A 16,625-nucleotide genomic window follows, 5' to 3' on the forward strand; every position below is an offset into this window, starting at 1 on the left:
TCATTATAAACTTCAGTAAAATATAATAATATGCCTATAGTCTACTACATATTTAGAAGGAAAGGAACTACACGCGAGGAAGAAAACGTACTTAAATCATTCAAACCTTTACACATTCCTCGGCCTCACGTCACTTAAATATCCCCTCAACTAACCCACTAACCTTGTTACATACCTCGGCTTCATGTTATTTAGTTATCCCCACATTTTACCCGTGTAACTCATAACGAAACGCAAATCAGACGTCAGTTGCATTACTCACATCCACCGCCGTAACAAACATCCTCCTTCTCCTCCTCCTCCTCCTCCTCTTCTTCTTCTTCTTCTTCTTCTTCTTCTTCTTCTTCTTCTTCTTCTATTTAAGACGCACTCAGCCTACTAATTGACTTCCTGCGTCGATGTACTGAACATAGATCTATTTTGTCAAGTACTGTAGGTATGAATTCTTCTTCTCCCAAGGAACTATAACTACATTCACTTTTTTTTACATGATTATACAGGGTGAATCAGAAGTCTGGAACCGTATAAATATCTCCCATATGCTTGATTTTCGATTACCGGTACTATAGGCGTTACCAGTATTTGTAAGACCAGATGCTCTACCAATGACACATTCGATTCTAAGTCTCAGCTATCTCAAAAGCCGCCATTTTCGATGCAACTTTGAAATTTTAAATGGAAAGGGGTCCTGTAGATACTTACTCAAAATTATGTGAAATTTTCTGAAAAAAAAAAAAAACCATGGTGCAGTCTGTTTTGAGATATCTCTAATCGTTTTCAAGTTATTTAAAGATAACTGTCATAATGACACAAACATTAGTTACTGCATCTACAGATATTTTGTAACATGGTACAGTATTAAGGAGACTTTGGAAAAGGTATTTTTATGCAATTCTGGTAATTAACTTATATTATCATCAGCGTAAGTCAAATATTTTGCCCTGTCTTAAATTACAGAGTCAATTTATTGAATATAAATGTTAATATGGGGCTGATTGGAGTTCCTTGAGGAATACCTGTGATGTATAAGACGGTTCAGATTGTCAAAACAAGGATGAAGTTGAATTGCTCTCTTTGTGATTAATAACATAATGGTGTCGATAAATGCCGAAGGTGAGCTCATTTTAATTAAGATCTGCTGTAAAAGTACAGATCATAGGCAAACGTCAAATCCAGGAATACTGCTTCAGCGGGAAACTTTTTAGAGAATGATTTTTGTATGTCTGTCGTTAAGACTGCTAAATTGTAGTGTGCTAAATCCTCTGCGAGAGCCAAATTGATTCTTAGGCCAAAGATGAAAACGTTCAAGGAAGAAGACTAATCTTGAGATTATAATCTTTTCAAATAATTTACGAAATGTGTTTGCCAGGGCTATTGGTCTGTATCCTCCTACTTTTTTTATCTTTGCCTGCCTTAGGAATGGGTACAAGAAAGAAGTGATTATAGATATGTATAATAATTTTTTTTGAGGATATACTGAGTCCGTAAGGGCTACCCTCAATGGGGGGGCAGTTTAGTATTATTATTATTATTATTATTATTATTATTATTATTATTATTATTATTATTATTATTAAGAAAATATGTAAATATATGTGCGATTATTTCTTTAAGCATAGTAAGTAGGGCCTAATGACGTCTGGACCCGGGGACGTTGATTTTTAATATTCTCGAGTGTCTTGTTGATTCCCATTGGTGTAATCTCCTGTATAAGACTGTCCTAGGAGTTATCTACAATTAAATCTTGTGCTAAAGGGATTGATGGGTACACTGATGGGGAGTAAGTGTCTCCAACCATTTCGTCTGCAGATTATAAGTCCTGTTCTATAGGTGAGACAATTTTCCCTTTGTTAGAGCTAGTGAAAAACTTTATTTTTGTCCATATTCGTTGTGTAGAACTATTATTATTGATCTTTTTACAGATTATCCTCCTTCCGTTTCGTTCGTGATATTGTAGATATCTAGTTTTTGCCATCTGATGTTTGGCCTGGCAAAAATTATGTAGGCCTATTTACACTCTTCCTTCGTCTTGCAATAGCAACCCGTCTGGATTCTAGGGCCTGCTGTCAGTCCTTATTCCACAAAAGGGGTTTTTGTTTTTTATAAGATATGATTTATAAAGAGATAAAATTCAACAGGAAAGGATTTGCACCCAGAATAAATATGATTTATTTATTATTTATTTATTTATTTATTTATTCTGGTGTAGTTAAGGCCATCAGGCATTCTCTTCCACAACACCAGGAATACAAATACAATAATAGAAATAGGAAAAAATACACTATATACAAAATAAAGCTACACAAAAAATAAAGACAGAGAGAAAAAACACTATAAACAAAGTAAAGCCACAGAAAAATATGCACAGGTTGCAGTCACACAAACTTTAAATGAGTGATTAAGTATCATAATTAATTGTATTCTAATTAACTAACATAAACAAGAAACTTGCAATTTTAATCTAGATTAAGAAAGAAAAAGAAAAAAAAAACACAAATCAATACTTCTAGCAATACCTAAAAACATTAACTAAGACAAAATTTTCCAATTTAATTTTGAATTCTGATAAAGTCCGGCAGTCCCTGACGTCATTAGATAACGAATTCCAGAGGCGAGGTATTTCTACAGTATAGGAAGATGAGTATAAAGACGTTCTATGATGAGGGATAGAAAGAAGTGCTTGATGTCGGTTTCAAAGAGTTGTAAGAAATTGAATGCGCGATAACAGATAATTCGGAGTAGAAGTATGCATGATTCTAAACAGAAGAGACAGTGAATGTATTGTTCTTCGTTCCTTCAGACGCACCCATGAAAGTAACTGGAGGGAAGGTGTTATATGGTCAAATTTACGAGTAGGCCTATTGCAGATGAATCGTATGCACACATTATGAACACGTTGTAGTCTTTCAGCTAAGAGTGAACACATTAGTTAGCAAGGAATCGCAATAATCAAAATGTGGCATTACAAGCGTCTGAATAAGATTCTTTTTTAGACTAAGTGGTAGAAATTCTTTCATATGGAACAAGGAGTGAAGTTGAGAAAATATTTTTTTGCAAATGTGTGTTACTTGAGTGTTCCAATTTAGATCGCTATCCATAAAAATGCCAAGATTTTTAACTGTTTCACTGTATTTAACAATAATCCCATTCAATATTATAGTACTACTATGAAGAGTGTTTCGTAGACGATTATGTCCCATTACGATTGCTTGCGATTTCTCTGGATTTAACCTTAATCCAAATTTGGAAAGATTCTGAAATTATAAGCGACCCGGATTAAATCCTAGAAAGATGGAAAATGCATTTCCAGCAATTACTTAATACTGATGTAAACAACAGTATAAGAGATATAGGTGTAATGGAAATAAATGAGGAAGAGATGGAACCACCTGACGAACATGTAGAAATTGCCATCGAGGCTTTAAGAAATGGAAAAGCCCCTGGGACAGATAACATAACAGCAGAGCTTATTAAAAATGGTGGGAGTATGCTAAAGAAAGCCATATATAATCTAATAAGACAGATATGGCATGAAAAACAAATGCCGGAGGAATGGCATACGGGGATAATATGCCCCATATATAAGAAGGGAGACAGGTTAGATTGCGATAATTAGGCCTACAGGGGTATAACCTTACTTAGCACAACATGCAAAATATTTACTTATATACTTAGGAAACGGTTAGATAAATACAATGAGGGGATCATAGAAGAGTATCAAGCTGGATTTCAACGGGAAAGATCAACCAAGGATCAAATATTTACGGTTAAAGAAATTGCAGGAAAATTCTGGGAATATAACATTAGTCTGTATCATATATTCCTAGATTTTAGAACAGCCTATGATAGTATTAGAAGGGAAGAATTATACAAAATTATGATTGAATTTAAAATACCAACCAAATTAATCAGATTGGTGAGGATGACGATGACAAATTCGAAGGCTAAAGTTAAGATCTGTGGAGGCATGTCAGCCCCCTTTAATATAGACACTGGCCTGAAGCAGGGAGATGGGCATGAGCCTATGCTTTTTAATTTGGTTTTAAACTGGGTTATACAGCAGACCAAAGTAGATGTTAATAATACTCTATTATATAAGACAACACAGATAGGTTATGCTGATGACGTTGATATTATGGGACGTACTATGAATGTTGTAGAAGAAATTTTTTAGAGATATAGAAAGAGAAGCAGCCAAAGTGGACCTTCAGATTAATGGAGACAAGACAAAGTGGATGAATCAAAGTAGAGATAAAAGAGGATATACAGTCCAGCCGAACACATTTCAAGAGATATTTTCCGAAGCGAATGAATTTAAATATTTGGGAAGTACCATAACTAATGAAAGTCAGGTAGTGACTGAGGTACAAAAACGAATTACCGCAGCAAATAAAACTTATTTCGCCTTAATAGATATCATGAAGTCGGACTCAGTACATCAAAGAACTAAATTAAGAATTTATAAAACTGTTATTAGAAGTATTTTATGTTATGCAAGTGAAACATGGATCCTAACAAAGAAAATAGAAATGATGTTGGGCAGGTTTGAAAGGAAAGGACTGAGAAGAATTTTTGGCCAAATCCAGGAAAATACACAGTGGAGGATACGATATAACAACGAGGTGTATGAGAAATATAAAGAGTTAGATTTGGTGACATACATAAAACTTAGAAGATTGGAATGGGCTGAACATATTAGTAGAATGGAGGAATCGAGAATACCAAAGAGAATTATGGAGGGTAAGATCTACGGTGGAAGACCGGTAGTAAGGCCTCGCGACAGATGGTTAGATGCAGTGATGGCGGACGCCAGGGTATTCCTGAAAACTGGAGCTTGGAGAAGGCTGGCACGTGACAGAGAAGAATGGAGGAAGATGTTGGAGGAGGCTAGGGTCCGACCTTGGGCTGTTACGCCATTGTAGTAATAGTAATAATAAGATATCATTGATACGGATGGTAATTATCTAAATATTCAGTGATGGTGGTGTGTAATGTTAGAAACTGTAAAGATGGATCTTCAATTTGTAACGAATTCGGAGTTCGCTGTAACAATTATTCTTGAAAGGAGATGGCCGAAAAATTTTTAGAACGGCTGCTGATGGTGTTGTAATGGAAGTCCATTTTTGACATACTGATAGACGTAATGGTTGTAAAATGATCACTATTCAAGGTATCAGGGAGGATTGACCATTCTGGGTATGGAATAAGATCTAGTGTGACCAGTGGCGGCTCGTGAACTTGTGGATTGGGAGAGCTGCAGTAGATTTTGGTACATAGAAATTGCACTTCTTGATACCAGTACTAATAAGTATAGGACAAAAATAAATGCACTACATATCGAAAAACCAAAACTTTCTGACTTAGTTGGGAGATGTCTGTGGCATCATTTGCTAATCGCTTAAAAAAAACTAATACCATCGATTTCAGTCTGAATTTCTGATCAGCAGACACTCAACTTGCAATCTACCAGTTCATTCTGAATTGTCTTAGAATTACCTTTAAACAGTGGCATGTTCCAAATGATTTTTGAGAGGCTCGTTTAGATTACTTACGGACTGTAGCAACCCACGAAATACACCAGAGTCCTTCGAATCGTTTTTTCATCATGTCTGCTAAGGGGAAGTTCATATTGGCCACAAAATTTGATACAATCAATATTTTTTAAAATAATTTCACGATTTTTTCTCACTTCTTGATTATGTTTGATAATGTTTGTTCTGTTTGTTTCACTTAGTTGCGCAGCAATATTAGTTTTGCCTAACATAGCCAATGAAACAACATTTTCAGGTGAGATTGCGAAGATTAGTGCTTTTTAATTTTTAGGGGCAAATGTCCTAAATCTGTCGCACCACTCCTAGTCTATGCAGTATCACCACCGAAGAGGAGGCAACCACAAATGCTCTGCGTTAAATTTCATTGTTATGCTTCCTTACATATATGCACTATTTCGGCTGGATGAAGCTTGAGTAAGATTTAAGTCGGGTAACGAACGAACCTTTAATTTCACTTCGTTACATCAATTTTCTCCGCAAGGGAAAGTTGAGAAAAATTAAATTAATATTCTGTAATTCACACACATTCATGCTTGCACATTTGCATTGGTTAAGTTACGGTACTATGACGTCACACCAAAGCAACACTCAGATATACTGATGGTCAACAATTTTCTAAAACTGGAAAAGAAGTCTCTTTCGTATTTTACGTGCTACATCAAAAGGATTATACTCGTGCAATCATTTTGAGTTAAGGCAAATATTAGGTTCTGCTGGAGACTGGATATATACGTAATAATGAGGCAAAAGATAATATTAATTTCGTTATATTAACTCGATAAAATTCTACAACAATAAGTATGTGAAGAGAAAATAAAAATTTTGTCATTAAGTTTCAATGGAATAGAGAATCCATTTGACGCAGCATTACAATAGCGGTGTGGGAGGGAAGGAAAGATCTTCCCTCGTCGCCTGGCTCTGCAAGCCACTGCAGCGAAATATGGGTTTTAAACAGCGGCAGTTTCCCTCTGCTTCCTTTCACCTCTCTACCCCCTGACCAAGCAAGACACACTCTCTATGATCTGACCCACCCTGCAGATCCCAGGACGACTTTGAATGCAGTGTCAATTCCATTACAGTCGACGCGCAAAAAGATAATGCATAAGATAATAGCACACATTCCCGGCCAGATGAAATATAAAGCTATCTACCAATAAAAGCTGTAACAATTCTTCTACAAATTAAATATTATTTTTATTTTCCTGTCAAAGCAGGGAGTGCTGCAGCTCCGCAGTTCTTATGGACGAGCCGCCCCTGAGTGTGACGAAAGTTAAATCAGTAACTGAAATATTAGGAGAAGGAGGTACAAGTCTTGTCGGACAAAGCTCGTTAAGCAGGTGGAAGTTATGAGCTTTAAGTAGAGCCAAAGGATAACTAGATTGTCGACGTGAGTGATATTGACCGTAAGAATTTGGAATGTTAAAATCACCGACCACAATGGTGCTATGTTGGTCTATATTATTAAATACGCTATTCCATAAAGTATTGGTAACGTGGTTGTTCGGAGGATATATTGATAATTTTGTTAGTTTCTCCAGCTTAATTGTAATAACTTGCAGATTATTCTGTAGATCTTGTATGTTTTCGTAACCGTATATTTTCAAATTCTTATGACCTCATATTCCAACTCTTCCTCCCTTTGACTTCCGATCATTTATGATAGTATTATACTGGCGAAATTACAGTTTTGTTTGTTGGAGCATGTTTCGTTTAGACAAATAATATCAATATTATTTTCAGTAAGTAACTGCTGCAGTTCTGCCTTTTTATTCCTGATACTTCTGGCATTCCAATGTAAAACAGTAAGTGTCGAACAAGTGTAAAGTCTATTCATGTTTGGTCTTATAATTTGATTCCATGTAGGACCTTTGAATGTTCCGTTAAAGTATATCTATGCTGAGTGTTATAACTTGAGATTTAATTTAAGAAACAAAGAGGTTTTAGGAAAAATCTTTATATAAGTAGGAATAACTAACAGTATGCTCCCATCTCCATTCTCCATCCAACCAGGCTGTGAGTACGGTGAGTATATGTTCCTAATTTGTCTGGAAATTTTTTCTACAGATTCTATCACAAGTAAATGTCAAAAAAAGCATCCATGAAGAATTTAATTTCGTCAAATGGACTTTTAATACTTTTGTCATTCCAGAGTGGGAAATTAGTGATTCTGTATAAAGGGAGCTTGTAAACTTTTAATGATCTGTAACAGTTTGGTTTTGTCAACCTGATGAAAAATGGAAGTCAAATCTAACGATGTCAATGCAGATTCTAAGATGGAGTCACAATAAACTTGAAGTTTGGAATCTTCTCCGTAGGTTTTGGTTTTATTGCTTTGTTCATGGCGACATTTTTCGTCGTCATCGTCATCGTCATCGTCATCATCGTCATCGTCATCGTCATCGTCATCGTCGATGTCTGTGGTTTGTTATTTGTCAATGGAGTTACCCTTTTTTGGTTAGGTATGAGTATAAGCAAGGGAAATATTTGCTTGTTCTGTTTTTGGTTTCGACATCGGAATTGTATACGGTGGTTTAGAAATACGTCTTTTTAAAGTACTTGCAATCATTTCTGTGTGTGTCATCGTGAATTGCGCACTCTCTTCAACCTGGTTCTCTTCCTTATTCCTTATATTGTTTGTGGAGAAGGTAAATGTGGATATTGGTGTTTAGGATTGTTTCACTTATTCTGATGTTGGTCGATGGTCAGGACTTGCATTAACAAATGAAAACGCTACTGCGCCGAGCAGTTCGGATCTCGAAAGTTCATGTTACTGGAGAAGATCGCTAGAAGGCTCTGACGTATAACTTTGAATTAGCATTTGATTTTAAAATTATTTTCAACAATGAATTAACTTGTTAAAAAAAATACTATATTTTCCAAAATCATAGGATTAAACCCTTTTTAGTGATATATAACACATACCTACTGGCTTTGGTAGTGGCTTGGATTTTTGTATAAAATAGCATAAAAATTGTTGACAAGAATATCTGACAACGTTTGGAGTGTATTAGGTACCAGTTAATTCCGGACATCGTTTTGGCCATGTAAAACGTTAGCATATGTCGAATAAATGACGTATAATATTGTCCATAAGCTCGTAATGACTGTACTACTACTTACTCACGTTAGCCCCACCTCGCCGCTCGGCAGCTGCTCTCTCTGTCTGCATACAGTACATAACCCCAAAAGGTTTTTCTTATCAATAATAGCGCTATACTTCAGAATACCGCGTAAGTACTTATGTACAGTACAAAGACTGTACAAAATAAAAATAATTAAAAAACATGTTTTTATTGATGGCACAAGGATAGATAAATAAGTACGTAAAAAGATGTCTCCTGAACCAAAAATAAATAATTCAACAAAGCAATAACGACATAATATGTATTTACGCGGTATTCTGAAGTCGTTCCAATAATAGCATTAATGTGTATCATTAGGGACTAACAAACCATGACATTAACTGTAATATTTAATTTTCAATAGTAATAATGTCATCAAACCTTGTTAAGTATTCTCTGACATAAATGAAAATCGACCTATTGGCATTATGATGTCAGAGAATCTGTTGGCTCCTTGATAATGTTTATTTTATTGTTTTGTTTTATTCTGAAAAGCTGTTAGTTTTCAAAACTGACGACAGATAGATTTTGGAAAACAGGAAAATTATGTAGGAAAATTGACATTTCATTGAAAACTACCATTTTTCCGCAAATCCTTGGATGCCGAGCTTCAAAATGATAAGTCAATCATTAAAATTCGTTCAGCCGTTTTCTCATAATTTCCATTACCAGTTAAAATTATATATGTTTTTATTTTATTTATTTTAGTAGGTTATTTTACGACACTTTATCAACATCTTAGGTTATTTAGCGTCTGAATGAGATGAAAGTGATAATGCTGGGTAACACCGAAAGTTACTCAGTATTTGCTCATTTTGGGTTGGGGGAAAACCCGGAAAAAACCTCAACCAGATAATTTGTCCCTACCGGGAATCGAACCCGGGCCACCTGGTTTTGCGGCTAGACGCGCTAACCGTTACTCCACAGGTGTACAGTATTAAGGCAACAAGCTAAGGAAATTTTATTACAATGTCTGACATCCTTGTTTGTTACTGAAATTATTATTACTTTGGAAAGAGAGAGAAAAAAAGTTCGTTTCTGGAGAGCCTATGACGATGGTGACACTTGTTTTGTTTTCTTCTTTTGGTGGGGTGCAGATGGGTGTAAAAAGTGGCAAGGAAGTGAGCAATAGTCATATCACTTCTCATCTCATTTGAGTCAGCGTATAGGTTTAATCCTATTATCAACAATTCCATTGCCTACAGCTGTGTATGTAACATTTTATTTATTTATTTAACTAGCTAGCTAGTGAGTACAAATTACATTTATAAAACAAAAATGTTTCTAGCCACTACCGTAAGAGCCAAGCTCGTGTACGTGTGGTCTCAGTCAATAATATAACATAAAATTTACAAGGACAGTTTACTAAATACAGTAAATAACTTAATTTAAACCAATAAATACAACACAAGAGCAAGAATAAAGAAGAAAGAGAAAAAGAGAGAAAAATACACATTTAATATAAACTGACAATCCGACAGAAGCCAGTGATATTCAATAAAAAGATAAATATAGTCGACAGAAATAAAAGGTAAAAAAAAAAAAAAAAAACATTTGATAATATTATATAATATCATGGATAATTTTACAAATTTCTTTTTTAAAGGCTTCAATTTTAAAATATTTCAAATTTGGAAAATGGTTTGTAATTTTATTATTATTGGGCCGAAACTAGCACCATGTTTAAGAGCTGCACTTGTATGCCATTTAGGCTCTATTAATGGGAAAGTAGACTTTTGTCTTCGAGTACGATATTCATGTCGATTAGATTTATGTTTTATTTGATTTCTGTGGTAGTAAGTAAACTATATTTATAGATATCTTCAATAGCCAATACATTAAAATCTGTATAAATTAAATTAGTTGGGTACTCCATATTTATTAAAAAGAAGATGATAGAAAGTCTACTAAATATGGTTTTAGAGCTCTTGACAACAAAATTCCCCACCTGGAATACAAAAACAAATGTTACGGATATAACACTCTGCAAAGAATATCCTTAGTTTTATGTGAATGCAGAGTTAAAATAAACTGTTTGACAAAACTTTCATCAAAACAAATACATTTAGTTACGTAATCATGGAAGTGCTTTCTTACGAACTACAGCAGTCAAGTTGAACCTTTGTCCTAGGCTCCGAGGTTACTATATCTGACACCGTTTAATTTCTCTTCATGAGGATACACGAGACATAATTTACAGTCCACAAGTGGACAAAATGGGCTTCGTTGCTCATGTTGCAGGTGCAGCAACAGTCAACAGATGGTGTGTTGGCATTTAGAGCGTATAACGTAATCAGTGTCGCTTCGGTTACATCTTTGCACCCATGTCGGCGATTGTGCTTTTGAACGTTTCCCTTAATGTAACAGAACACGACATTGTTACAGATAATTCTAGAAAATATTGCAAGATATAAAATATAAATCTTGCATTTGCTCTTTTCCCCAGCTCCCATCTTAAATGGACTGGTGTAATACTGTAGAGAATCGAGAGGAGACTGTCATTACTATTCCAATTTGTGACGTGCAAATGGATAAGACAATGAAAGAGTATTCTAGAAAATGTTGAAATTATTGGAAAGAAAAACAGGCAACTGATAGGTAGAAATTTGTATTTAAATTACGGAATTTAAACGTGATTTTGAACTTGTTATGGGCAGGGTGGAATGATTTAAATAATAATAATAATAATAATAATAATAATAATAATAATAATAATAATAATAATAATCATCATCATCATCATCATCGGCGCTACAGCCCAAAACCGGCCCGGCCTTGATTCTCTGCCTCCAATCTTCTCTATCCCGGGCTTTCACTGGAATGATTTAAATAATGATTTTAATCACTTGATTTTTATTATATAAATCACTGATTTCTGTCAAATTATTATGATAAAAATTAGTGAAATTTTTTAAAATTATGTTTATTATTAATTTTGTAAGTAATAATTTACAGATACATCCTATATGTTAACAATGATATAGGCCTACCTAATGGGTAAATAATTGAAATCAGTTTACTTTCTTATAGTTGTCTAATGCTTGTAGTGTATTGTTGTTCAAATTAAAACTGTTTTTTTTTCTTTTTAGTTTGTTTTATGTAATTTTTTTTAGTAGTAACTAGCTATGCTAATAGAAGCCACTTTATTGAGTGTATTAATTTGTTCTGCTTGTAAAAGTGTAGCATGAACGTTGCTGTTAACACTTCAAGTGTAAAAGAATGAAAGCTAAATGCAAATCATATGGTTTAGATATGCAGGGATTAGTTGCTACAATGAAGTTACATATTAAAAAATGTAACAGCATAAAAGATAAATAAAGAAAAAAAATAGGATAGGCCTACTCCAATATCTGACAATGAAAATCAAAATTGAAGAGGTGTGTTCCAAAATGGCGGAAGTCCAAATGACAAGTTATGATAAAAATGACAAAAACTGATAAAATAAATTTAATGCCCTTAGTGTCTGCATAGGGATGTTTTTTCAAACGGATGAAAGTCAAGACTTAGGAGAGTCTGTTAAATAAACTTACACAGTTACATATGGGCTTGAAAAGGATAAATTGAAACTTGAATAAAGCAAGTTAAAATGTAAAAAAAAAAAAAAGTACTTCGGACACTTTTGAATCCCCCTCTTCAATTTAGGGATAAGTCCAATAGTTGCACCTTAAGTATAAAAACAAAAGATCATTAGTTACGGATCACCTATCCATTGAGAGACCATCTCTGAAAATTAAGCGAAGTCAGCTGAGTCCTTTTGTCGTCTGAATAAGTGAAAAACAGGAAGAGGACTTAGATAAACAAGTTGCAAAATTCTGTTATGCTAGAAACAGTTCATTCTGTTATATTCAGCTATAAGACAAGAACTGGTTCAAAATATGTTGTAATGTATCTTATCCCAATTCAAATTATTGTTAAAACACAGCATGTATATTAATTCTTCATTATTCATCCTAGGCACTTCATAAACACTGAAGCATACACCAACGTGAGAATAATTTCAAATGATTTATATAAGCAAACATTTAATTAAAATCCGATTTAAAAAAAAATGTATCTGATTTATATAAAAAATAATTCTTTTTTATTTTTTAATATATTTTATTACACTCTGATTGTAGGTAAGAAGTACTAGCAAAGAGAGAAAGGTGAAATGTTTGACTGGACATATTTACTGAGGTGGCAATGGAAGGCCTAAGTGAATAGAATTCAAGTGTATTATTTTCGTATTGCTGTTTGATTTCTGGTGCAAGAATTCATATTTTGTTTATTATTTATGACTATTTCGTTTATATGACGTCATTCCATTTTCGACAAATGAAGTGTAATGAAATTTTGAATTCCAACCACTCACAGTCAGACTTTGCGATAATTTCTGCAGCTAGATTTATCGCTATCAATTTATCGCAGGGTCGTTCTTTTGTTTAGTGGTTGTCACCAACTGTTTCCCCGTAAATTGATGATCATGAATACATTAAGATGCAACTAAACGGTTAAACTTTTCTTTCAACTTTAAAGCAATGAATGCAAGATTTATATTTAATATTAATGAAGACCACGTTCAAAACGGCGCACCATGTAGACACAAAATCTTTATGCATCTTAATTGAACGTACCTTTTAAACTTGATTCTTTCAATATTCTTCCCAGATTGCACGCATACGCGATTGGAATATTGAACTGTGTAGATGCAGCTTTAGTTCCGTTACACACTACAGCGAGAATGCTTTCGTGTAGCACTCATTGTAAGTAACGGTCGAAACAAGGCACAGCTGACATTGGTCCTGCTTCCACAGGTAACATAACCTATGAAATTGTAGCCTATAACATTTGTATTGAAATTAAACAATTAATAGAAGTTCAAATTTATGTAACATAATCGCATATCAAACTCAAAGACCTTGCATAGTAATAATGTCTTTGATCAAACTGCCTTTCGTATGGCATAATAAAATTCGTGTTTTAATTAGGCCTATCTATACAGAGATGGCTTCACTGTGTAGCAACATGTCTCGCTGTGAATACATAAGCATTGGTATATAGCTGTCCCCACTGTTACTGTTAAATTAAATTATGATTTCAGCAGATAATGAAAATGTATTTGTTATAATAATAAGAGAAAATGCAGTACATGTAATTAACATTGTTAAACTTGTATTTCGCTTTTCGCAATTGGCATTACTGAATAATAACATCGAATTTCCTTATTGCAGTAATCGATATTCATCTACGAGTATTTCAACTTCACAATGTCTGAATAGGTTAAGTATTCGTTAATATACAATTATTAACATTTTGTGATCGAATTTTAGGGATATATTATTTAAATTTTTATTTTATTCACGAAATAGTCCTAATAAATGTCACTCGAGGTCTGAGATTTCCCAGATAAATCCACTCGCTTCGCTCGTGGATTTATCGGCAGATCTCAGGCCTCTCGTGACATTACTACAGATAATTTACAGTTTTTATTATGTTCACGCGCTCTTGGTGACTTCCAAATGCTCCTCAACCTATAACTTTGACGGCCAGACAACTGTGACTAAAATATGTCTTCACACGCAACCCGCACAGTCTCATTATTAAGCTCGAAGTATTTAAAGAACTTTTATCTTTAAGAAAAACAATTTTTCGATTACTAAGAGGAATATGAAAGGACAAAGAAAACGACTTAAAACAGCAATATAAGTAGAGTTTGCCGCTACCTATAGCTCAGCGCTCAATAATATTAATAATGTAGGACAGTCATTTCCAACTGGTCGAGTTGTGACGTCGGAGCACGCTTTACTTCTCGGGGAAGAGGCCCGGAGAAATAGTCAGAGCCGAGCTCGGAGCTGCGGCAGATCGTGGATTGTCAGAGCTACTAGCTCTGGTTGAATGTATAGGTCTAATAGTGTAATGTAGAGAATAAGTAATATGTAAAAGGAAAGTAGATATCGGTTCCTTTGATTATTATAAAGCCATGCTAAGGCAACATTTACAATACGAAACATTAACATTTGAACATTGGAACAGTAAATGAATAAAAGGTCAAAGAACAAATAGGTCAAATAATTCAATATGATAATTTATAGAGAAAAATTGCAATTGAGATTTTAGAGAATAGTAGTTAGAGGAAAAGGAGGGTGTGAAAGGAGTATACAATATTAGATATATTAGGATTAATGAACAAATAAAGAATATCAATTGAAATGTAAGGGAGATTGACCAAGGAACAATTGGGAGTATTTGTGTAGACGTGTACTGCAAATAATGTGTTATTGTAATAATATGTTAATGGTGGCACCGGATACAGAAATGTGAGGTACACCATTACATGTAAAGAAGTGATGTGCAGAAATATATATAATATATCATATATCAATACGAAACATAGTTGATTCCCATTTAAAAAAAGAAAGTTGATTGTAATATCTTGAAAATTATTTCATGTAGCCTACCAAGAATACATTACGTGTATCGGATGTCCCCTTCGATGTAATTCAACTTGTAATTGTCGGTTTGTGTATATCTGAAATATTTCACACGCCATCGGAAGTGAAAGAATTAAGTGGGTCACCGTGTCTATAATGTTGGAATTAATTCATCTAAATGTTTCAGAATTTGATCAAACTTGTACTTTTCACAAATACGACACACGAATATCCTTACATAATTTAGCTAATATTAATAAGTCATATTTGGTTTTCGGTCTTAAAATATACTAAGATGATAATATTAAAACAATGACAAATATGAAACTTTGCGAAAAGCAAAATTATATTAAGAACAAATTAATATCATGTCCTTATAGCACTGAAGGAGCACGAATAAGTCTCTTATAATTGATAAGTTTATGTTCAACTGTGTTACATATTTATGACCTTGTCTATGCATTTCATTTGTTAATGCCTCTGACAATAAAGAAATCTATTTAAAAATGCATTTAGTAAATTTATTTTATTTGTGGTGGATTATACACCACAAAGCTATAATTTTATTCTGTATAAACTATGGGTACAAGGAATGCAAGCGATGAACAGCTGAATTTGAATACGTGCTGAAATAAAAGTAAATAGAATGAGAAGTTTACGGAAAAATATCCTGCTGTGCAGATATGAGACATGGCGAATAGTTGAAGGAAATATAGAACTAACCCTTTCAATTGAAATGGACGTCTTACAATGAAGCTGTAATGTGTGCAGAGCACAAAAGAAATGATGGAAGAAGAAAAAAGAAATAAAATTGGAAGCATTCATAGAAGAAATACGAGAAATGAGATTAAAATAGTACGGCCATATAAGAATGATGAAGTAATATAATGAAATGGTACGAGAATGGAACTCATAGGATATAAGAAGCAGGGGGAAATCTATGAGAGACGAATGAAGATGTGATTTTAACGGAAGAGATATATGAAAGAGATAGATAAAAGAATAAGAATCAGAATGGAGGAGGATGGCATTTAGGATGCGAGAAAGTCGAAGCAACTGCAGAGAGAATCATTTTAAAGTCATCGTTGGAATGAAAATCAATGTTATCCCTCTTTTCCGAGTGCAGTGTTCCCTCGCGATTCAGTAAACGGTTTTGAGACGTTTTACTCGGTGTGTCTTGAAACTTTAATGATTCTCAACGTGGTGGGAGAATTGTACGTAGTTTCGAAACATCGGTTGTCTCTGCACCGGCGTGGTTCAGGCGGTAGTGCGTTTGCCTGCTGATTCGGAGTTGCACTCGAGTGAATAACTGGTTGAATTTTTTTCCCAGATTTTCCCCAACCGCAAGGCGAATGTCAGGTAACTTATGGCGAATCCTCGTCCTATTTCGCCAAATACTATCTCGCTATCACTAATTCCAACGACGCTACATAATCCAGTAGAATCAATGTCGTTAAATAACAAAGTAAACTACTAATAGATACGGTGAAAAAGAGCAAAGGTTCTTAAGAAACTTTTTTTCTATCGCCTGCCATTTTTCT

The sequence above is a fragment of the Periplaneta americana genome, chromosome 6, assembly GCF_040183065.1.
Source record: "Periplaneta americana isolate PAMFEO1 chromosome 6, P.americana_PAMFEO1_priV1, whole genome shotgun sequence".
NCBI lineage: Eukaryota > Metazoa > Arthropoda > Insecta > Blattodea > Blattidae > Periplaneta > Periplaneta americana.